The sequence below is a fragment of the Onychomys torridus genome, chromosome 7 (genome assembly GCF_903995425.1).
Source record: "Onychomys torridus chromosome 7, mOncTor1.1, whole genome shotgun sequence".
Classification (NCBI taxonomy): domain Eukaryota; kingdom Metazoa; phylum Chordata; class Mammalia; order Rodentia; family Cricetidae; genus Onychomys; species Onychomys torridus.
The window spans coordinates 49,821,961-49,846,908 of NC_050449.1; the positions used below are offsets into that span (position 1 = coordinate 49,821,961).

A 24,948-nucleotide genomic window follows, 5' to 3' on the forward strand; every position below is an offset into this window, starting at 1 on the left:
CCAAGCATAAATGCTGGTCCCTACATAGACGCTGGGAGAAAGGAGGACTGCACATCAAAAAGCTTGAAAGAAAATAATTTGACATTTCCCCCACATAACATAGTCATGTTACTCTCTCCAAAAAGAGACATGATAAAATATTTTCTCTTCTTCCCCTCTGACATCTATGGGAAGGGGATGTTTGTTTTTTCACATAGTTTGTGAGCTGGTCATTGCCAAAAAACTCACTGGCAGTGATATGAACTCTGCTTCCATTGTTAACTGTTAATATCTCCGATAAAGCTACTCACTCCTATCTTGGAAGCCAAGAAAATGTACCACACCTGCAATTATAGTTTACTGAAAAAGTCACCAAAGAAGTGCCAGGCACTTTGGAAAGTAATTAGGGTAGCCATCGAATTGGAAGATCTAAAATGCTCTTGAGATTACAAAAGAAGCCATCATGAAGTGGGTATCCAAGATTGCTCATGGAAAGTTTTACCCTTGTGGATAATTCAAGTTTGGGCTTTCTGGGTTTTTCCCCCCACTTTGCAGAGAGCAATATGTTCTCTTGACTACACACTTCATTTATCAGGGGAGGTAAAGGAGGGACACTGTGGCTCAACACCACCACACACACACACACACACACACACACACACACACACACAAAAAAAAAAAAAAAAACAAACCAAAACAGGCTGCCAAACAGAACACTCAAAGCATTTCCAATTCAGGTGAAAAGGCTGTTCATGTACATCATCCAGTGACCTAAAAATAGTCTTTTATGTAAGTCGCCAAGTATTTAATTGAAAGTGTAATCTTACCACATTCAACAGAGGCAAAGAAAAATGCACTGGGTTTTCTATAGTAAGGCCAATAAAGATGAAATCATAGTTTTCCTCTAACTCATCTCTATCCTTCAACGCCAGCGTTCCAATAACTCCATTCCATAGCTCTGATTCCTAAATTTGGGTCCTTTAAAAAGCGGACTGCAGAAATGAGACCTGGGGGAGGGGGGCTCCTCTTTTCTATTGCTCTCAGCAGTCATTAACGTCGTCCAAGAACGAAATCAAGCTCTCCAACGGTTAGTGCATAAGATGGGGAAGAAAAAAAAAAACGAGATGGAGACCAGTTCAGATGGCAAGTCCTCTTCGAAGGAGGAAAGGAAAGACACAAGAACCAGTAAGTCAAAGGGCAAAGAAAAAGCAAAAACAAACAAACAAACCTGTCTAACCCGACCTCTCCAAATCCCAAAGCCCTAAGCAACCCGGTAAGTCCGCGCGCGTTAGGGGCTCAACAGCCAGAGCGTGAAGTGAGCAGGCACAGAGCCACCGGTTCCGTCCTGACTGGTGCTGCCAGGCTGATCCCGATCTTCCCAGGTCTGGGAGCCGGATGACCATACAGACTTGGCAGAAGCCCTTCCTGCCCCAGCCTCCCGCGTCCAGCTCCTCCAAGGCTTCACTTTCCCTGGAGCCTCGCAGCCCAGCCCCGGGAAGTCCCTAGCCGCCGGGTTCCAACTTTCCCTCCTCTGGGGGGCGCCGCGCTACCGGGACCATCTCAGCCAGGGTAGCGAGGCCTGGGCCGACGGGGGGCACGAGAGGGCTCGCGGCGGCCGCGGGGCGCGTGGGTGGCCGGGACGCTGCAGCCCGCGCCCTGCAGGACGCACCGGCTACCGAGCCCCTGCGGCGCCGCCCAGTCCGGATTCCCCTAGGTCCGCGTCCTCACCTCGAGGCGACCCTGGCCCCCAAAGCCTGCGCGCATGAGAAAAGGGACCGGAGGGTACGTGGGCAACCCTGCCCCGGTTACCTGAGGGGAGCACACGCCGTTGCAATGATCACCAGTGCCGCCCGTCCCGTCCCCTTTCTGGTGATCGCGGCCGCCGCCACCGAGCAACTGACACAACTAACTAACTACTCGCGGCCGCGGACTCCACAGCGCGCTCCCGGCCGCTCGCCGTCCGCCCAGCCTACTAGTCAGCTCGCTCCTCCCAACCCCGCACGCCGCCCCGCCGCGCGCACCCTCGACCGCTTCAGTTCTTGAGCTAGCGCGCGCACGCGCGCACCCAAACCTCGGCCTTCCCCCAGCTCTCCACTCAGCCCCATGGGAGGAGCTGCCAAGAAGCCACGCCTCTCTGCATGCCAATATCCGGAGGACAAGACCTAGAGAAGCTTTGATTGGCTGAGGGGCGGGGCCAAAACTAGAGGGCGGGGCGACCGGGACCTTGAGTCCACGTGACGGGGAATTTGGAGTCAATTAAACGCCAGTGGGAACTAGCAGCGCAGTTTTGGACCTTTTCGGGGCCTAATCATCTATGCCAGCCAGTCGTCAAGTACAGAATAAGTGTTCTCAAAGATTCCAGTATATAATAATTACCAATTTAAGTCCTACTATTTTTGAGAGCCTGAGTTATGAAAAAGAAAACTACATTTCCCAAGAACCTTCGCGAAAGTGAGTCTCACCTTGCGTAGTCACGTAGCCCTTCGCCGCATTGGGCAAAATAATCCCTTCATTTCTCTGAAAGTATCGGGTATAGTATTTCACGTCTCTGCTCACCGGAACAATTCTAAATACTACCACGATAAGAGAAGTTACCTATCTGGAGGTGACTAAGTGATTAGGTAAAGTAAGAAAAGACACCAAAATAAAGTACTGCGGAGGAATTTCTGTCAAGCTGTGAGACGACGGAGTGAAGAGTGAAGGCGATTGAGAGGGGCTGAGGGAATTGTCCTCTGTGCAAGGGGCTTTCATTAGTCCCCAGGCCCCTGCCTGCCCCTGTCGTCAGCAGGTTAGTAAGCAAGACGAGCATGGGGGTGGCCACAGTCGAAATGCCCTTCCCCCTTTGAAGATCGTCCCTCTTTGCTGCTGCTGCTGCTGCTGCTGCTGTTATTGGTTTGTCTCGGTTTGAGGCCCACTGAATGGGGGCGCCTCACTTCCGGTTGGGGGAAGGGAGACATGCTGTCATGGGGAGGGGAACTATAACTCACTTCCTGTGGGGTAGGATGGTTTTTGGGGGGTGTCCAAGCCACTTCCCGTGCTGAGAGACAGAAAAGGTGTTGGTTTGTGCCATTCTCGGAAATAGTTTCCTACGGCCTTGAGGGGTGTTTTCAAGTCACAAGTTCGCCTCTTCCCCCAAGTTGTGATAATCACCAGGCCACGATTAGAATTTATGTATCTTGTCTCCACGTGTAATATGGAACATTTCTCCCCAGCAAGATTCTCTTAATGCTTTTTCCAGAGAATTCAAAACACCTCGTTAAAATTCTCGGCGAGACTGCATGGTTTGTAGTGTGACTCGTGAGGTGCCCGCTCTTGCACCCTTGTCAAGTGTGTCCTTAACTGAGTGAAGGAGTGTGGTCTCTGCCTAGACATGGAAGCAGGAACTCTTTACCCACTCTTTTTAAGGACGCAGTTTATTAGTTTGAGGACCAAATGGTTCACATAAATTATGAGGCATTTTCATTTTTGCAAAGGGAGAGAGTATCATAGTGCAGTACTCAAATTTGATGTTCCATTCATGTAATTGGTATGTTACATACTGAGACCTGTTGCTTTAGGACTGAGGATTTGCCCCATGCATGAGAACAACATCATCAACCTAAATATTGTTTTCATGTAGCTTAGGTGTGGCATTTATGGAAGATGCATTTCATTGCATTCCCTGCCCCCATTGTCATTTAATTGAATTTGTCGCTGATTTAAAACTGAGGTCTATTTATGGTTTAAGATATGGCGCAAGGATGATGGGTTCAGCTCCCATGTTGAGTAGGGAAAAGAACAAATGGTGAATTAAGGCAGAATTTTCTGTTCTCCTGTGTTCTGCTTTTTTTTTTTTTCTTTTCTACAAAAAGCAGTATCTGAAGTGGTAATAAACAAGAGTTTTGATTCCGTGGCTTCTCTTGTCAAGCAACACAGCATCTGAGTGTATTTTTGCTGGCAGAAGCGGTCTATTTGGACCTTATTTTGTGAAGTCTCGACCTTTTCACACCTGGGATAAATTGAACCTAAAATTGCATTGTCTTCCAATATTAATATGCATGTATTTCTAATTTCATAGTTTGCACTTACAGTAGAAAATATTTTAAACTAAATGTGAAGATAAATGTTTTACCTTAGTGTAGACTTTTTTTTTTCAATCACTCTTAGTCCACAAAACATATATATGGCACACATATGAACTCAGAAAGACTGTGGCAGCATGAACAGGGTCTGCACAGGTCTGCACTAGATGGGGTCCTAGAGCTAAAAAGAGAAGTGGACACGTGCCCCCAGCCCTAACCCAAAAGCTATCTCTAATTGATACCACTTGCAATGAAAAATTAGTTTTCTCTAAGGCTGTCTCACTGGGGAAACAAACCACTCTTAAGGACAGGCCCCACACCCAGCAGTAGATGACCAATACAAAATGAACTCCATGCGTCTTTGGAGATTCAGTGCTTTTTTTTTTTTTTTTTAAACATACAGGTTCTTTGAATACATATCATGGCTTCTGGTTTTGGGGTTTTATGGGATCCTGTGTCTGTGAACATGTGTGTCTCTGTATCTATGAGTTTCTTGTGTTGTTTTTCTTTGGCTCTTTTTCTTGTTTGTTTTGTCCTATTCTGATATGTTTCTGAATTTTATTATTCCTTAGATGCCTGTTTGTTTTCTAATAAAGACAGAAAGGGAGTAGATTCAGAGAGAGGAACTTGGAGTACTGGAGGAGGGGCAGGGAACTAATTAATATATCTTTTGAAAAAAAATCTATTTTCAATAAAAGAAAAAACAAATTATTCTTAGACTGGAAGTGTAGCTAAGTGATAGACCACTTCCCTACTATATATAATATGACCCCTGGATTTGGGGTCTGATACCAGTATTGACAGGGGAAAAAAATTAATAAAATAAAATCAGCCTGGCCAGGTATGTTGGTGCACCCCTTTAATCTTAGCACTCAGGCGGCAGAGGCAGGCAGATTTCAGTGAGTTTCCAGGCCAGCCAGACATACACAGTGAGACTCTATCTCAAAAATAAATAATAAACAAATCAGTCTGATGAGCCGGGTATGTAGCTGAGTGGTAGAGCACTTACCTCATGTGAAAGGACTTCCATTTCATCCCTAGAACCAACAACAAAAAGTCTGAGATGCTAAAATCAGTATTTGAGAGACTACAAAATTTCTGCAGTAGTTAATTTTTAAAAGATAAGGTGAAATATTGTCTATGGTTATTGATAGAAAGTTAGGGACATGTACACTGCACCAAGTGAGTATTAATTGACTAGAGAGAAGTGTTCACTCTCTTCTACATTAATGTAATATACTAGATGTAATCACCCTGAAAAATTAACCATATTAGGAATTGAAGTATAGGATGGTAGAACTAAATGAGAAAGGGAGAAAATAATGTCATAATATTGGTTGAGGTACAATCTTGGTATTGCCTTTTGGGAACAGTTTTGGAAAGCAAAGAGGTTTATTAAATTGATCCTAAATTCGTGGAAGACATGCAGTGTAATAGAAACAAGACAAATTGCAGTGGAAAGACTTGTGCAGCTTGAAGAACTGTCTGTTGAGAAGAAAGCAATATAGAAAGTACGTATCAGGAAGATGTTTTGTGATAAGTGACAGTTATTCATTGGTCCTATCAAAGAAGAATTATTAGATACGCTGGTGAAAAGTGGAGAAGGAAGCCTGTGTAGCCTGTTCCTCCTCCTTTTAAGAATCCTTTCTGTGGGAAGGTTTATCTTCTTCCAAGGGATTTTCCCCCTTAAATGCCTGGTGTTGCCTTTTTTAAAAAACACATGTTCCTACTGTCAAAATTGGGAAAAGGAAAACCATTTGTAAACATACTGTTGCTTCTGTCAGTTAATAAATTTTAGATTTTTATTTCACTATTTGCCCTCTATGATAAAGAAGTGATTGATTCTTTTCAGAGTCTTTGGAATAAGTAACCATATTCTTTTCCATAAAACAGTCATTGCATGAGCTGCTCGGAGCAGTTTGAAACATTAAAACAGTAGGCCAAAATTCTCAAGACCATCGCACCGAAATTTGATCATCCACTGAGATGCTACATAATGCAAAGCCTCTTTTCATCCTTTTGTTTACCCTGTCATGTAAAACTGATACTAATGTTTTATAACAGGCAACTTTACTTGGTACCTTGGTAGTGGCAGGTTTTTTGGTTTCTGCTTTGTAGTTGAGGGCTAAAGGGAACAGTCTAGCAATTTAAATGGTTTTACACTTATTGCTTTGCTGTCTTTTATTTCTGAACTTCTGTATGTATTCAAATGAGAATTCCTTTTACATGGTTTTTCATGATTTCAACAAAAACTGAATGCTGCTGTATGTCAGTCATATTCTAACTTCAAGTATAGGAAATAGAAATAACCATATTTTCTTGGAGCTTTCTTCCTACTTGATGGACCAAAGCTAGAATTTTGCTTACTTGGTGTTCTTAAGTGAGATATGTGTTATAATCATTGTTCAAGCTGGATTAAGATGCATTCCTAAATTTGGTATCTTTTAATCTTGATTTCTAAGCCATTTTAAATTCGTTTTTAATATTTCCTTTATTGCATGTATCATGGTTTTTGTTTTAACTTGCTCTGTACTCAGTAATTATAAGTGAATAGTGGGGAAAATTGGAGATGAGACTGGCCTAGATTCAGAGCTAGTCTTTGTATTTTATTAGCTTCATCACCTTGAGCACTTAGCTTCCATGAGCTTCTGTTTCCCTAAATGGGACTCCTTGATGAAAGTGGGTATTCCCAGGGAATCACTTGGTGTAATCCTGGTAATAGGAATTTGAGGAATGCTATTATTTACCTCAGTGGTTCTCAGTCTTCCTAATGCTGTGACCCTTTAATATAGTCCTTCATATTGTAGGTGACCCCAACCATAAAATTATTTCGCTGCTACTTCCTAACTGTAATGTTGCTACTGCCGTGAATCATAATGTAAAGATCTGACATGCAGGATATCTGATAAGTGACCTCAAATGGTTTGAGAACCACTGCTCTAACCCTTAAGCTTGCTTCAGCTATGGTCGCTGTTGGGATTCACCCATTTCTCCTTTAAGCTCACATAGACCACAGTGGTAGGTTCATTGACATCCCCCCTTCATGCTCTCTAAGTCATCAGTTTCTTATGAGAAGGAAAAAAGTCACCAATCAATTGTTTTACAAAATATGTTTAATAGAAAAGGTTCAAGAAAAAAAAATTAAGAAATCACTAAAATTGTTTTAGGAAGACTTTCAGCTCATTTTCCCAAATATTAAGGCCCCTCACATTGTGTCTTTCTTTAGGTTTGAAACTGGATAATGTCTGAGGGGGAAGTTCTGTACTGTACCCAGCCTTTCTCTGTCTGACACACTTCTACTTTTCTTGAGGATCCCCATCTATTATAAAGTCTGCCTTGTGCACTTTTTAAGTACTCCCTTCAAGAAATATTTCCTGATGCCTGTCCTTGTCTCCCTCTACTCCAAATCGTCTATGTTCTGTCTGTTGATCCTCCAGAATATTCTGTGCCTTTATTGTTGCACTTAATATCCAGTGTTCCTGATGTTTTAGTTATTATTATATATAGAAAATGTCCTCCCAGAGATGGCTATATAGACTGTTCATCTCTGGATTTGCGGTCATACCTGGAACAATGTCATACAGACATTGATTTAATATTTATGAAATTTAACTGGCACTAGGATTGTAATGAAATTAACATGTAACTTTTATCTACTATTTATGCTCAGCATAAAGGATTATGGCCAGTACACAGTAGATACTCATACATCTGTAGAATGTGTGGTTAAATCATTATGCTCCCATTTGAAAGCATTCTTTGGTGTTACTGTCATATATTAAACACCTGATATATGTTCACAACTATGAGAGCTGATTTCTGTAGTCAATGTAATTGGTAAATAGTAATTTGTAACTTATATGTGGACTCATCTAAGTGAATGATGGGAAGGTCAGCACACATAGTACTGGGAGAGATTTTCCTGCTGTCCAAACATAGAAATTAAGTAGATTTTTAAGCATTTTACATGCATGAAAACATTTTGATCATACTCCCGTTACATTCCCCTCTCCTCCTGATCCCCTTCTTTCCCAATAGATAGCCCCCCTTTTATTGACATATGTTCTCCCTCTCCTAAAATCCACAGCTGAGAAAAAATAGTGATACTTACCTTTCTAGTTTGCTTAAAGTAATAATCTCCAGTGGGAACATGATTCTCATTTTCCTTATTAATAATATTTTATTATAGATACATAGGTAGGTAGACAGATAGACAGACAGATAGATAATACCCAAGGATAGTACACCTGGATCATGTGATAGTTCTGTTTGTAGGTGTGGTGGGGAGGGTGTTTGTTTGTTTTATTGTTGTTTTTGAGCCAAGGTCTCATTATGTAGCCCTGGATGGCCTAGGGTTCTCTATGTAGACCAGGTTGGCCTTGAACTCAGAGAAATCTACCTGCCTCTGCTTTCCAAGTGCTAGGATTAAAGGCATGTCCCACCATGATAGGCTGTCTTCTTTTGTTTGGTTGGTTTTTGTTTAGTTTTGTTTTTGCTTTTTTTTTGATGAAGGCCTTGCTAAGAAAGATGACATGAAATTTCATTTACATTTCCCTAATGACTGAAGAGTTGGGCATTTTCAGCATTGCTCTGATTTTTTTTCTTTATGCCTGAATAAAATCCCATTGTGTATGTACCTCATTTTCTTTATCCATTCATCAGCTGATGAACATCTAGATTGGCTCCATTGATTAGCTATTGTATGTAATAAACATCAATGGGCAAGCATTTTTAATTACATACTCAAGAATGGTATGGCCAAGTCATGTGGAAATTTTATTTTTGTTTTGTTTGTTTAGCTCGTGTCTGTGTGTGTCTGTGTGTGTCTGTGTGTGTCTGTGTGACTGTGTGTCTCCACTCACACGAGTGCGTGCACATGTGCATCCCAGTGTCCTATTTGTGCATCCACAAATCCACTCTCCATCCTTTTTTTTTTTTTTTTTTTTTTAACCTGTCTCTCACCTAGAACTAGCTCACTATTTCAGGTGTCAGCAAGCCCTTGATCCACCTTTTTCTGTTCCTCCTGCAAGGCTACCACACTGGGTTTTTATGTAAATGTTGGGATAAGAATCAGGTCCTCATGCTTGCATAGCAACAACTTTATCCACTGAGCTATATCTTTTAGCCCTATGTCTTAGTTTCATTTCCTGTTACTGTGATAAAATACTCTGACAAAAGCAACTTAAGGGAGAAAGGGTTTATCCAGTTCACAGTTCCAGGTGACAGTCCATCATGACAGGAAGTCACAGTGGCAGGAGCTTGATAAAACTGTTCATATCACACCCACAGTCAAAAGTAGAGAGCACAGATTAACACAAGCATATAAGTGTTGACCTTTTTTTCACGAATATGCAATCAAGAAACTCCTGCTCAGGCAATGATACAAGGAATGCCACAGTGGGCAGGTCTTCCTCCCGGTCAAGATAATCATCCCCAGACATGCCCAAATATAAGCCTAATCTAGACAACCCCTCACTGAGACTCCCTTTCCAGGTCGTTCTATCTTGTGTCAAGTTGATGGTTAAAACTAGGCATCACACCCCAATGTTAGCTTTTTTAAGGCTCTCCACCACTGACTTCCCTGATGGCTGCAGTAGTTTGCATCCTCACTAGCCCTATGTTTGCCTTCTTTCCTCACATCCTTGCCAACATGGGTTGACAGTTTCTTGGTGATAGCAGTTCTGACTAGGGTGAAGTTTTTTTCTTTTGTTATGTGTGCAGGTTCTTTGCTTGCATGTATGTCTGCATGACATGTGTGCCTGGTGCTTTCAGAGGCCAAAAGAGGGTGAGGGATCCCCTGGAACTAGAGTTAGAAACAATTGTGGACCACCATGTAGGTGCTCTTAACTGATGAATTGTCTCCCCAGTCCCTCAAGACAATGTTGTGTTTTTCTGAAAGCCAAGGATATTGACTGCTTTTTCAAATATTTATGGGCTGTTGTAGTTCTTCTTTTTAGAAACATCCACTGAAAAAGAAAGAAAGAAAGAAACATCCACTCAGTTCATTAGCTCATTTGTTGATTGGGTGATTCTGGTTTTCAGTGTTTCATTTTTGCAGTTCTTTATCTATTTCTCTGATGTACATTTGATAAAATTTTTTCCCCATTCTGTAGTCTTCTCTTTCACTTTGATGATTGTTTTGTTTGCTATACAAAAGCTTTGACTTCTTCTTTCCCTACTTAACACCCTTTTATTTATTTTCCTGGTCTACTGTTCCAGCTAAGACTTTAAGCACTGTATTGAGCAAAAACAGTAAAAGTGGCCACTTTGTCTCCATTCCTGATTTTAAAGAAAATGCTTTTAGTTTTTCTATATTTATTATAATGGTGGCTATAGGTTGAAATAATGTTGGGTTGGGGGGGCACTTTTTGTTTGATTTGGTTTGGTTTTTTGAGACAGGATTTCTCTGTGTAGCCCTGGCTCCCTGGAACTTGCTAAGTATATCAGGCTGGCCTCAAACTCAGAGATCCACCTCCCTCTACCTCCTGAGTGATGGGATCAAAGGTGTGTACCACCACCTTGCCAAAATAATGGTTCTTGTATTCCTAGATTTTTCACAGCTTTTATCATGAAAGGATGTTGAACCTTGTCAGAGCTCTTTCCTGTGTCTATTGAAAGTATCATGTTATTTTTGTCAAGTCTAATTGTATATTACATATTTGATTTGATTAAAAATTGGAACCAGCTTTATATCTGGGATTGAACAAAGTTGATCTCATGATATATACTCTTCTTCCTTTTTACCCATGGATCTATTTATTTTGTTTGGGGAGAACACACATGTAGAGGTCAGAAGACAATTTATAGGAGTTGGTTCTCTCCTTCTACCATATATGTTCCAGGATTGAACTTGGGCTGTCAAGTTTTGTCTTCAAACATCCTTATCAGTTGAGCCTTTACCTGGCACATGTATGATCTTCTTACTATGTTCTTTAGTTCAATATGCAGGTTTTCTTTCTTTTTTTTTTTTTTTCCCCCGAGACAGGGTTTCTCTGTGTAGCTTTGCACCTTTCCTGAACTCACTCTGTAGCCCAGGCTGGCCTCAAACTCACAGAGATCCACTTGCCTCTGCCTCCTGAGTGCTGGGATTAAAGGCATATGCCACCACCACCCAGCTCAATATGCAGGTATTTTATTGAGAATTCTTGTATCTATATTCATCAGGGAACTTGGAGTATCCTTTTCTTTTTTGTTGTGTGCTTCCTCTGTTTTGGTATCTGGGCCATGTTAGCTTTGTAGAATGAGTTTGGCAGTGTTCCTTCTCTTTCTAGTTTGTGGGCAAGTTTGAGGAGTGTTAGTGTTAGTTACCTTACAGGTTTGGGAGAATTTGGTAGTGAATACATCCACTATTGCTTCCTCATAAGACTTTTTATTCTTAAATTGTTATAGACCTCTTTAATTTGTTTGTGGCATCTTGATTTAATTATGGCAGGTCATATATGTCTATGAGTTTATTAATTCTTCTAGGTTTCCTAGTTGCATGAAATATAAGTTTTGAACTATTCCCTAATAATCCTCTGGATTTTGTTGGAGTCTGTTTTTGCTCCTCTTTTTCATCTCTAATCCTTTATTAATTTGGGTTTTTCTCTTTCTTTTGGTTAGTTTAGCTATGGCTATGTAATGTTTATCTTTTCAAAGAACCAACTTCTTTTGTTTAATACTTGGGATTTTTGAAATTCCTTCCCTGGTTTCTTCAGTGGCCCACTGGCTTTCTAAGGGTGGATTGTTCCAATCTATTTATGTAGTTTCCAAAGTTTTTACTTGTTTTTGATTTTTAGGTTTATTCTACTATGATAAGATCACAAAAAATGTTTTCTTTTGTATTTGTTAAGATTTGTTTTATGATCTAGAATGCATATTTTAGGGAAGGTTCCATGAGCTGCTGAGGAAAATATGCATTCTATATATTTTAGATGGAATATTTTGCATTTTACCTATTGAGTCCATTTGATCTATGCTAAAAAGTTTATTTATTTATATTTTATGTATGAGTGCTCTACATATATGCCTGTATGCCAGAAGAGGGTGCTGGGAATTGAACTCAGGTCCTCAGGAAGAGCAGTCAGTGCTCTTAACCACTGAACCATCTCTCCAGCCCCACTAAAAAGTTTTTGTTTGGGTGTTTGTTGGTTGGCTAATTGATTTTTCTTTTCTTGAGATAGAGTCTCATGTATCCCAGGCTTACCTCAAACTCCTTATGTAGCTGAGATGACCTTGTATTTCTGATCTTTCTGCCTCTACCTTCCAATTTCTGAAATTATATAGGCATGCATTCCCACACTGGGTTCATCACCTTGTGTAACTATGAACTTTCTTCATTCATTTTGAGTTCAGATGACCTATCTAAAGATAGAGAGTTAGAAGCCAGGCAAAATGGCACCTACCTGTATTTTAACCTTCAAGAGCTGAGACACAATGATTGCTGTATGTTTGAAGCCAGTCTAAGCTATGTAGTAAGACCTTGTGTCAAAAATACTTACATAGGTAGATAGATGATAGATAGATAGATAGATAGATAGCACAGTGAGATATTGAAACCCACTATATTTTTATTAGGACCTATTATGTGATCTTATTTTGCTCATTGATGTTTGTTTTTCTAAAGTTGGGACCTCAATATTTGATGATATATATATTTACAATTGTTGTATCTTCTTCAGGTGGCCCCTTTATTAATATGTAATGGCTTTCTTTATCTCTTCAGACTAGCATCTACTTTAAATCTACTTTCCAACTATCAGAATAGCTATGCTAGCTTGTTTTCATCTTCCATTTGTTTGATATATTGATTCTCACTCTTTGGCTCTCTTGATCCATGGGTGTCTGACAGTGAGGTGTTTTTGGAGATAGCACCTCACTACCTGAGTCAAGCCCCTGATATATATGTGTGTGTATATATATCTTTCACCTTAGTGTCTGGCCCACTGCTGTACCAGACTGTCTCCCAGGGATGTCTCTCACCCTGGGCCTATGGCAGGCTCAGACTCCCTGGCTTGTGCTTGTTCCCTCTTCTCAGGTTCACAGGGTAACTCAATTTTGAGCAATTTGAGCATCCTCTCAAGATGGTGCTGACCAGTACCCTCTCAGTCATACAAAGTGATAAAATAGAATCACTATCCAACCTGTGGCTGGATCTGAGGCTCCTGTGGTTTGTTCTGAGGGAAGGGTTGCCCATCTCTTCTCAGCAGGGCTGCCTGCCTTAACTCCCAGGTGGGGAACGAAAGCTGTAGCTGGACCAACAGTGTTCTTCATGGCATTTTTCAGCTGCTCAGCCATCTTATAGAAGGCTGAAGAAAAAATGATTTGACGGGTTTTCTTTTTAATTCTTTCAATTTCTTCAATGTTTCTCTGATGTTTCAAAAATGTGCTGTTGTTCAGTCTTCATGTTTCTGGAGTTTCCTTTGCTATTGAAGATTTTAAGTTTTACTTCTCTATGATGTGGTATGGTAGAAGAGATTATTTTGATATTATGTTTGATTAAATATGATCTACTTTGGAGAAAGTTCCATGAGCTGCTAAAAAGAATGTGTTCTGCGGTTGTTAGATGGAACATTTTATAGATGTCTGTAAGTCTGTTGACCTATAACGTGGTTTCTGTGTTCTAAAGTTTCTGTATTTATTTTTTCCACTGAATCATTCAGTATTATTGAATTGGGACCAAACAAGTCCCTCTTTGTCTTGTAGTGTTTGTATTATAAAACTGGATGGCTGCCATTCATGCATATTTACAATTAAATCTTTTGTTTGTTTGTTTTATGAGACAGCATGTTTCTGTGTATCCCTGACTGGCCTGGAACTCACAGAGACCTATCTGCCTCTGCTACTGGGTTCTGGGATTAAAGGTTTGCACCATCACACTCATCTCAAGTTATAACTTTTTGATATATTTTTTCCTTTACCAACATAAAATGACCTCCTCTATCTCTTCTGATTTAGACTTTGTCTGCTTATTATAGCTGCTCCTTGCTTCTGAATTCTATTGCTTAGGATATCATTTTCAATTTTTTTCACTTTCAGTTTGTCTATCTTTGCCAGTGAGGAGTGCTCCCTATACATAGTGAATAGATCTTTTTTAAAAAATACATTTGCCAGGTGATGGTGGAACACACCTTTAATCCCAGCACTGGGGGAACAGAGGCAGGTGGATCTCTGTGTGTTTGAGGCCAGCCTGGTCTACAGAGCAAGTTCCAGGACAGCCAGAGCTGTTACACAAAGAAACCATGTCTCAAATAAATAAATAAATCATCAAACTTGTGTCTTTTAATTGGTGAAATAAAAATGTTTATGTTCAGAATTATGATGAAAAGACATGTTCCTATCATCTCATTTTTCTAAAATGTAATTCCTTCCTGGTTTTTATTTGTGTATCCACTCTTCTAGTGGGAATAATTCTTTTCTATGCTTTCATGTTATGTTTATTTTTCTTTTCTGTGCATGAGATATCTTTGTCTTTTGTGAGGCTGGTTTAGTGCTCATGAATTTCTAGGTCTATTTTTCCTTTGTTTCTGAATGGTAACATTGCAGGATATAGCAGCAGTGTTTCCTTTGAAGGCTTGAAATACTTCATTCTGAGAATTCTTGGCCTTTAGCGTTTTGTTGAGAAATCTGTTACTCTGAGAAGTTTTCCTTTATAAGTGAAATGGTGTTTTTCTCTACAGTTTTTAGTATTCTTTCTTTTGTATTCTTTGCATCTTAACTATAAAATGGGAGGCCTGAATGCCTCCTGTGCCTGGAAATGCTTATCTTCCTGAAGACTTTGGGATTTTCTGCTGTTGTTTCACTGAATAGGCCTCTGTGCCTTCAGGCTTCAGGTCAGCACCTTCTACACCAATAAGTAGAACTTTGGTCTTTTAATCATGTCACAGAGATTGTTCATTTTTTGTCACAAGATTTTTGTTATGTTTCCAAAATTACTTTTTATGAGTTTCACACCCATATCCTGTATTGATTTCTTTAATTTGTTCTGTTGTTTCTCTGTATTTTCTTGGAATTTGTTGATCTTTCAAAAAAACCCTGTTCTTTGAATTCCTTATGTAGCATTTTATCTATCTCTGGAGGAAGATGGGGTGACCTATGTGCAGTCCCTCCCTCACAGATGTTGCTCACTATCCTTCATTGTCTCTTTGCTGTAGGAGTAGATGGCCAGGAGTGGGTCTTCAGGTCCCTGCCATAAACACTCTGGTCTATTGGAGGCTGGTTGTCAGTTTGGCTTTTATCATCCCAATTCTTGGAGTTAAAGAATTAGCTGAAGTTTAAATAGCAGGTGGCTGTGTATAGAAGAGCGTGTGCTTAGGTGGGCTGAGAGTATAGTTCAATGGCAGAGCATCTAAATAACATGCTCAAAATATCATCTGGAAACACCCGTATTGTGTAGAATAGAAAAAACAAGTAACAGAAACACAGACAAGTAGAGGCAAACGAAATACAGAAAGAGTAAAGACAGATGCCAACTACAACATCCACAACTCTCCACAATAACAACAGAAGTGGGGGCAGAAACATGAGGATGAGAAATGGAGAGCAGCGAAAGAACAGTTAAAATATCTAAAAAGTGAAAAGACAGCAGGAATAAGGTAGAAAGTGAGGACCAGAGAGAAGAATAAAAAGAATTTTGCTATTGGAAGGAGAAGAAAGAAAGAATAACCAAAGGGAGAGAAAAATAACAAAAAAAAAAAAAATACATATTTGAAAAGAAATAACATATCCATGAACCAGTCAGCAAATAGGAAACTTACGAGCATATTTGCACTAGAGCGGCAGTGCAGCAGTACATTCATTACCACTGCTGACCTGAACTTTTCTTTCCTGTATTGGTGGGGGCCAGAGGTACACACATGCGGAGGTTATAGGACAGCTTGTGAGTCGGTTCTCTCCTACAACGTGGGTTCTAGAGACCTAGCTCAGGTCATCAGCCTTGGTGGCAAGTGCCCTTACCCACTAAGCCATCTTGCTAACACCACCACCCCTAGAATTCAAAAGATAATTTCTCTCTGTACCTTAAAACAATAATAAAGGTCCACAAAACATATTGCTAAATGTTTGACAATAGGTTTATTCATTCCTTCATTTATTTATTTTGGTTTTTCGAGACTGGGTTTCTCTGTGTAGCTTTGCACCTTTCCTGGAATTCACTGTGTAACCCAGGCTGACCTTGAACTCACAAAGATCTGCCTGCCTCTGCCTCTCGAGTGCTGGGATTAAAGGCGTGCACCACCGCCGCCCAGTGGCAATAGGTTTTTAATGTCAAGTGGTAATTGAAAATTAGGGGGCTGGAGAGATGGCTCAGAGGTTAAGAGTACTGACTGTTCTCCCAGAGGTCCTGAGTTCAATTTCCAGTACCTACATGGTGGCTCACAACCATCTGTAATGAGCACCCTCTTCTGTGTACATAGTAATAAATAAATCTTTAAAAAAAAAAAAAAAAGAAAAGAAAATTAGGTTGAACACTGATATATCAAATAGGTTTATGTTACCTACACATAAATATTTGTGTGCAAGATTTTATTGTTGGGGATGGGGAATGGAGATCTTTGAAACTATTCTTGAAACATTCCTTGATGACAATGATATATATTTTTGTTTGATTTAAACATTTAAATTTTCAATAAAGCCACGCCTCTCCTTGCATCTCTTCCTCTTTAATTCCAATATCCTACTTCACAAAAAAGTGATTTCCAACCAGGTGGCACACTTTTAATCCTAGCACTTGGGAGGCAGAGGCAGGCAAATACCTGAGTTTGAGGCCAGCCTGGTCTAGAGAGCAGAGTTCCAGGACAGCTAGGGCTACACAGAGAAACCCTGTCTCAAAAAACAAACCAAAAAAAAAAAAAAAAAAACAAACCTAACATTCAACTACTTCATTTTTGTCTTTCCTAGCCTCAAAATTTCTCCTACTTCTTTCCCATCTCTATGTGTTGTTTATTTTTCTACTTTATCACTTTAATTTCCATTCTCTTGCCATAGACCTTTACCTTTTGTTGTGGGTGACATCACAATTACTACAGCTTTTTTGGGAAGCAGTGTATCAGCATTAATAAAATGTTCATACTATTGAGCCAATAATTCCATTCTTTATTCTGAGAAAATATTGCAACTAAAAATATGTGAGGCATAAAATAAAATATTAATAGCACTAATACTTATATTATCTTTAAAAAAAACTGAGAGGCTTTGAAGATAACTGTCAGTAAAATAGATCTTTAACACCTACATAAAAGCTGGGTGTGGCAATGTATACAGCAGTGTATGCCTGCTGTCCCAAATCTCAGCCCTGGGGAGGCAGATAGGAGAATTCCTGGGACTTCTTAACCAGCCAGTCTTGAATGGGCAAGCTTCCGGTTACGAGAGAGACCCTGTCTCAGAAAATTATGTGGAACATAATTGAGGAAAGCTATTGTCAATCTCTGGCCTACACATGTGTACAAATGTACATTAACTTCTTTTGAAATACGTTGAAGGTGTTATAAGACATTTTTACAAAAGTAAAAAGAAGAAAATTAAACATAGAAGAAAACAAAATAGAAGAACTGGTATGATTAGCATGTATTTCTGAAAGTTATGTTTTCTGTATTATAAGAAAGTTATTGGGCAGTTACTGATATCAGGGACAGTATTAAAATAGTATCACAGGGGCTGGAGAGATGGCTCAGCAGTTAAGAGCGCTGACTGCTCTTCCAGAGAACCCAGGTTCAATTCCCAACACCCACATAGCAGGTTACAACTGTCTATAACTCCAGTTGCAGGGTATTCAACAGCCTCACACAGCTATACATGCAGGCAAAACACCAACATACATAACATAAAAATAAGTGCAAATTTTTAAAAAACAGTATTATAGGAAGTACTGAGAAATTAATACTGAGAAATACGGCTCTAGAGTCAAATCCTAGCTGTACTTTTGCTAGTGTGTGATCTTATAAAGGAAAGAGGTGGGAGATGCTTCAGTGGTAAAGGCACTTATCTCTAAGCCTGAGGACCAGGATTCAGTTCCCAGCATCCATCTGGTGGAGAGAGAGAATTGGTGCCCAGAGTTGGTCTCTGACTTCTACACAAATGCATAACAGAGAGGGGAGGAGAGAATAAGTAATAATGAAGTTTAAAGGAAAGCAAGGCAGTAATACTATGTCTACATTAAATTATTCTGAAGTGTCTGCCTAGTAAGCCCTTCAGAACCTTATGAGGCTGTTATTTTTCATTACCCATAAGAGAAAATTTGAAAGAATATTCAAATATCTTGATTAAACATTTTGTCAGATTAGCAGAGGGTTTCTGCTAGAAGCAATGAAGCCCTAGGTCTCATGGGGATGGTATATTAGTTATTTTTCTTGTTGTTGCAACAAAACTGACCAAAGCAGCTTAAAGAAGCAAAGCTTTGTCTGGGCTCACAGGTCCAGAATAGAGTCCATCATTTCAGGGAAATCCTGGTGGCCAGAGCTTGAGGCTTCCCTCAGGTTGCATCCACATCGGGAAGCCAAGAGAGATACAAAAGAGCAAGCCTTTTTAGTCTAGGACCCCCACCCCATGGAATGTTCCTCCAGTATTAGGGTAAGTCTTTCCAGCTCAGTTAATCCAGAAACTCCTTCAGGGGCATGCTAGAGATTTGTCTCATGTGATTCTAGAGCCTGTCAACTTTCAACCTTTACCATCATAGATGGGTAGACATGTGGTGTTGTGGAATGTTACTTTAACTAGACAAAAATGTGTTACATTTGTTTATGCTGTATTTGTTTAATGATGTAAAGATGTGTTGCTAAGCCACCTAAGCCTACCTAAGCCACCTGATTGGTCTAATAAAAAGCTGAATGGCCAATAGCTAGGCAGAAGAAGGATAAACAGGCCAGTGGGCAGAGAGAATAAATAGGAAGGGGAATCTAGGAATGAGAGGGAAGAGAGAATGGGGGGGGGGGATGCCTTGGGACAGAAGTCAGGCCCAAGAAGACCAGACAGACACAGAATAAACAGGAAAGTAAGATATGCAGAATGAAAGAAAGGTAAAAGGCCCCAAGGCAAAATGTAGATAAAGAGAAACAGATTAAAACAAGAGCTACAGTAAGGTTGAGCATTCATAACTAATAACAAGTTTCCATGTCATGATTTGGGAGCTGGCTGGTGGCCCAAAAGAAAGCCTGCTACAGTATGGAGTTTGGAGAGGGAACCCAGATAACAAGGACATAAGAGGTTGAGCTCCCACAGAGAAGCATAAGTAAACCAATAGTCTAAATTATTTTCTCCTCAAAGTATTTGCTGCACAGGGTCTAGGACTATATGACAATTACTGTATGTTACTTTAAGCAAATAGTCTTAACTGATTTGTTAAAGCAGCAGCACAAAACTATTGCTGGCGTGGAGAAATGATGGGAAAGTCTAGAATAAATACAAGTGGAGGGAGGAGAAAATTAGAGCACACTTGTAACCAAGTGGTAATGAGATTCAACACCTCAAGCTACATGAAAATTAGAGATTTTACAGCCTTGAATGTATGTATTAGAGAAGAAAAATGTCAAAAATTGGTGATTTTAATTATGTCATTGGGGGAAAAAATAGCAAACCAAACCCAAGAAGTTGAAGAAAGGAAATAGTAAAATGTAGAAATAAATTAAATAGAAGACAATGTACAGTATGTTCTATACAAACCAGAAGTTGGTTCTTTGAAAAGATTCAGAAAATGTATAGGCCTCTAGCAATGTCAATCAAGGGGGATTAAATTAGCATTATCAGGAACAAAAAGGAGAAACATTTTTGTCTTCAGTTGTTGAGAAAAGCATTTCTATACCTCTAACCATGAGCCTCAGAATTATAGACATGAGCCATGAGCTACAATATCTGGCTGAATAAGGATATTCTTTTACAGATACTACAGATGTTCAAAAGGGTAAAGAGATAGGAACAACCTCATATGAATAGATTTTAAATTTTAGGTGAAATGAACAATTTGTTAAACACATGTTACCCAAATTATTTAACTCATGAAAAAAATAGAATATCTGAATGCTTATTTTTATCTGTTAAATTTAATCCATTTAAATTTTTCCTGAAGAAACTCCAGCCAAGATGACTTTATCAGTGATCCTTTTTTCTTTTCCCAGAGGCAGTTAGCATACTGTGGTGAATTCTTAAAAAATGTTTAGGCCAAGGATGGCAGCACATACCTTTAATCCCAGCACTTGGGAGGGCAGGGGCAGGCAGATCTCTGTGAGTTTGAGGCCAGCAAGGACTATATAATAAGAATTTGTCTCAAAAAGCAATCAAAAAATGTTTTAAAGAGAAATGAGCCCAGCTTTATTCTTTTATGGAATTTAACTTGTTTTATTGATTGACAAAGCCTTGATGCCAAAACTGGACAGTCATTTAAAAAAAAAAAAAAAAAAGAAACATTATTATAGGCCAGTCTATTTGTGTATTATTTGGGGGTGCAGGTATCTAAAAGACTCCAGGCAACTAAGCCAATGAAGGACTTATAAGAATCTCACAAATAGATATAAAAGACAATCAGGTTACAAATGACAAAATATTTGAATAAGCACTCCACCAAAGAAACTATTCAAAGGTTTATAACGATCATATTTGTGTCAGATAAATGCAGATGTAAACCACAATGAGAAACCATTGCATACCCATTATTATAATGGCTAAAATTAAAAAGCCTGTAAATTGCACAGGGTGTTGGTGCCTACCTATAATTCTGCCACTTGGAAGGCTGGGGCAGGAGGATCCTTTCAAATTTAGGACTATCCTGGTCTACATAGTGACAGACATGTTATGGCTATATAGTGAGACCTTGTCTTAAAACTCCAAAAATCACCAATATAAATAAGACTGACAATTTCAAGAACTAATGGTGTGGAACAAATGCAACTCGTGCTTCTATTAGGTTCATGAACTGTTCCAGCTCTTTTTAGACTGTATAATTACAGCTATCCTCTAGTATCACTGTCTCTCAGTATACTAGTCAACAGAAACCAATGGATACAGTCACCAAAAGACAGGAATGGACAAGAGTGTTCATAGCAGCAGCCTAAGTGCTCATCAAGGTAGAATGGATTAGCACGTGCCTTCTGTAACAAAACAGGTGGTCATCATGTGTATATGTGAAAAAAGGAACCCAGCCCAAAAAGAACTACATACTGCATGATTTCAGTTGAAAAACAACCAAAACAAATCAGTAATATTAGGTATCATGATGTTTACTTTTGCAAGAATAATGCTCAGGAGGGTCATGTGATGGAGAATTTCTGCCTTGTAATATTCTCTTTATCCTGGTGTGGCTGTGAATTATACTGCGTACACTCGGTGAAAAACCATCAGGCTAAGTATTTATTATTTCAATTGTTTAAATTTATAGCGCTTTACTTAAACTTCTGACTGCTCGAGTGACTTTAAAAATTATTTTTCTATGCATCCTACACATGAACAAGATAGGTGATATGCTTCTGCTCCCTTTGTCCCATCAACAGACTTTGCTCTTGGGTTGTTAGTAACTTCTGTGTTATCCACTAACACAGAAATCTTGCACAGTCTCATTTACTTAATCCAAAACATGTGGGTGTCTCTGTTTTTCTCCATTGAAATTGTGTAACACCGTCTACTGCTCATCTGCCTACCTCTGTGCATGTCATCTAAATCACCTTTATAAGCTCCTTGTTTATCTAACTGTTGAGTTCCTCAAAACACAATCCTTCTCTTTTTCTTAATCTGCCTATCCATAGGTCATGCCTCACATTTTAAAGTTTTACTTGTCATTCTTGTTTTTGTTTTTGTTTTTGTTTTGTTTTTGGAGACAGGGTTTCTCTCTGTAGTTTTGGTGCCTGTCCTGGATCTCACTCTGTAGACCAGGCTGACCTCGAACTCACAGAGATCCACCTGGCTCTGCCTCCCAAGTGCTGGGATTAAAGGCATGTGCCACCACCACCTGGCAGTTTACCTGTCACTATTAATGAAAATGCCTAAATGTCTTTTATCTCAAACATTTCTCTGAGCTCCTATATATGACCTCCAACTTGAAATTTTGTCTCAAAATCATCTTAAAATAAATATATCAGATCTTTTTTTTAAGAGATTTACTAATTTATTATGTATACAGTGTTCTGTCTGCATGTATCCCTGCAGGCCAGAAGAGGGCACCAGATCTCATTACAGATGGTTGTGAGCCACCATGTGGGTGCTGGGAATTGAACTCAGGACCTCTTGAAGAACAGCCAGTGCTCTTAACCTCTGAGCCATCTCTCCAGCCCTATATCAGATCTTAAAACTCCTGTTTTTTCCTCATATTTCTAACAGCTCAAACAACTACTTTCCCAGTCAGAAATCTTGGGATCAGAGCTGCTGAGACGGCCCATCAGGCAAAGGGGTTTTCTACCAAGCCTGGCAACCCAAGTTCACTCCCTAGGATCCATATTGTGGAAGGAGAGAACCAACTCCTCCATGTTGTCCTCTGACCTCCACATGCTTGCTGACACAAACCTCATGACATACATACACATAAACTAAATCAGTGCAACTTTGACTTTCTTAATTTTGATTTTTGTGTTATTTTATGTGTATGGGTGTTTTGCCTGCATGCATGTCTGTTCACCACTTGGGTGCCTGGTGCTCATGAAGGACAGAAGAGAGCATTGAATCCTTTGGGCCTGCAGTCACAGACAGTTGTGAACTGCTGTGAGGATGCCAGGTCATCTGGGAGAGTTACCAGAGCTCTTAACCGATGGCCTATTTCTCCAACCCCATATGTATTTAAAAAAGAAAAAGAAATCGTGGGATCATCATTCGTGAGACTTCTCAAGTACACGCTTATAGCCCATCTAGACTGCTGCAGAGTTCTATTGCTTCTGCTTCCTGTCTGAGATCCATCCTCTGCTCCATTGTCACTGCCGTTGTCCTATTCTAAGGCACTATTGCACTGTTGTAGGCTATTGCAGCAGCTTCCTGACGGTCTGTCTACCTTCATTCTTACTCATCCATTATTATACAGAAATTGGAATGATCCTTTTAAAAGCATAACTATCATGGAGCCCTTGAGATGGCTCCATGGGCAGAGGTGCCTGCCACCAAGCCTGACGGACCTGAGCTTGATCCCCAGGACCAACATGGTGGAAGAAGAGAACCAATAAGATCTTTAACATAGCTCCATGTGTACATGACTTAGTTCCTGACTATCTGTCTTTGTTACTTGCCTCTCCTGCTCATTTTTCTCCAGCTTTTCTCTGGAGCACCAAATGCCTCCCACTTCAGGTCTTTTGGGGTGTGTGTGTGTGTTTGTTAACTTCAGGTCTGATAAGCTTGTTCTTCAGTATGGAAAAAGACCTGTTTAAGCATTTGCTCTGAGTGTGTGTTACTTCTTCAAATGGGCCTCATCTAAATGATATCTACTGTTAATCTATAGCTTTCTATTCTTTTTCTTCATAGAATTTTAAAATTGTTTATTGACATATGTATTCACTATCTTACACCTCAAGTTGAAATTTTTCATGAAGGCAGGTACTGTTACTATTGTATTCCTGGCATCTTAACCATGGTCTGGTATAAATTATGTGTTAGAAAACATGGTAAACAAGAAAATGTATCACGGCACATTAAACTACACTTTGGGGAGCATTTTACAGTTGTGTCCTGTGCCCTGATCATAAAGAGATTATTTCCTCTGGTTCAATCCTTTTCAGAAGTGCTCTCTGAAAAAGGCACTGAGTAATCATTGTGATGCCTGGAGACTGTTTTTGATGATTAGCCAGCCTTAGCAGTGCAGAGCTAAATTGGCAGTGTGGGCAGGTTTTATTTAAGCCTCCACAAAGGAATATACACTTGCCTGCATTTCTTAGGCTGGAGCTCTTTAAGCACTAAGGGCAGAGTTGATTCTCAGTAGAGTGCTGGCTCACGACTTTGTCTTCTGGAATGCAGTTCTTCAGAAAACATTACAACCACAAAAGGAAAGCTAATCTGATGTATTTGTTTGCTACTAATATTGACAGTATTGTTTGTGTTAAGATTATTAGAAATATACATGATGCTGCCATTGTAAGTACATGGCATATCTTTTCATGAGAACTAAGCAAAAATAACTACATTTCACAATGCTAATGTCTTCATATATTTGTAAGATACACAGATTTTAAAAAATAATCTGCACTTTCTTAGATGCTTTGTGTTTACATTCATCCTTTTAATCTTAAAGTTTTCCTTATCTTAATTTTGACATACAAAATAATGAATCTCATTGACATTCTCATGTGTTGTATCATTATTCACATACACAGCCCACCTTCCCCATCTACTCTTCTCACTTTGTTGATGCTCCTTTTTTCCCCAAATAAGTTTCTCTTTCTGCTTTCCTGTTACACAGATTCTGTTTCCCTTTCTCATAGTCCCCTTCTTTCATGTACTACATATATATGTGTATACAGGTGTTTATAAATTTTAATCTGTGTTCTTCTTACTAGAGAAAACATGCAATATTTCTGAGTCTGACTTATTTGTTTAATAACCTCTGACTGATCTTCAAAGATCATGATTTCACTTTTCTTAACAGCTGAATAAAATCCTATTGTATATGCACCACATTTTCTTTATCCATCCACCTGCTGGTGGGCATCTAAGCTGGTTCCATTTCTTAACTGCTGTGAATAGTGCAGAAATAAACATGGGTGTGCAAGTGCCTTCCTGGTGTGCTGACTTAGAGTTCTTTCAGCATATACCAAGGAATGATAGAGCCCCATCATATGGTAGTTCTATTTTTAGTTGTTTCGAGTTGGGGGTGGGGCTCGGAGGAGCTCCATACTGATTTCCATAGTAGCTGCACCAGAGTACATCCCCCAGCAGTATAGAAGGTTCTTTCTCCATATGCTCAGCAGCACTTGTTATTGTTTTCCTGATGATACCCCTGACTGGGGTGAGATAGAATCTCAAAGCAGCTTTAATT

General features: G+C 39.6%; 2 protein-coding genes across 3 annotated transcripts in view; one reads left to right on the forward strand and one right to left on the reverse strand.

Moving 5' to 3' along the window:
- Peak1 (pseudopodium enriched atypical kinase 1) overlaps positions 1-1,992 on the reverse strand; it is a 222,281-nt gene extending 220,289 nt beyond the window's left edge. For both annotated transcript variants that reach the window (XM_036193378.1, XM_036193377.1), the window contains exon 1: positions 1,789-1,992. The gene's annotated coding sequence lies outside the window, so the exon portion shown is untranslated. The remainder of the gene's footprint in view (positions 1-1,788) is intronic.
- A 447-nt stretch (positions 1,993-2,439) lies between these two features.
- Hmg20a (high mobility group 20A) overlaps positions 2,440-24,948 on the forward strand; it is an 85,703-nt gene continuing 63,194 nt past the window's right edge. The window contains exon 1 of the mRNA XM_036193379.1: positions 2,440-2,767. The gene's annotated coding sequence lies outside the window, so the exon portion shown is untranslated. The remainder of the gene's footprint in view (positions 2,768-24,948) is intronic.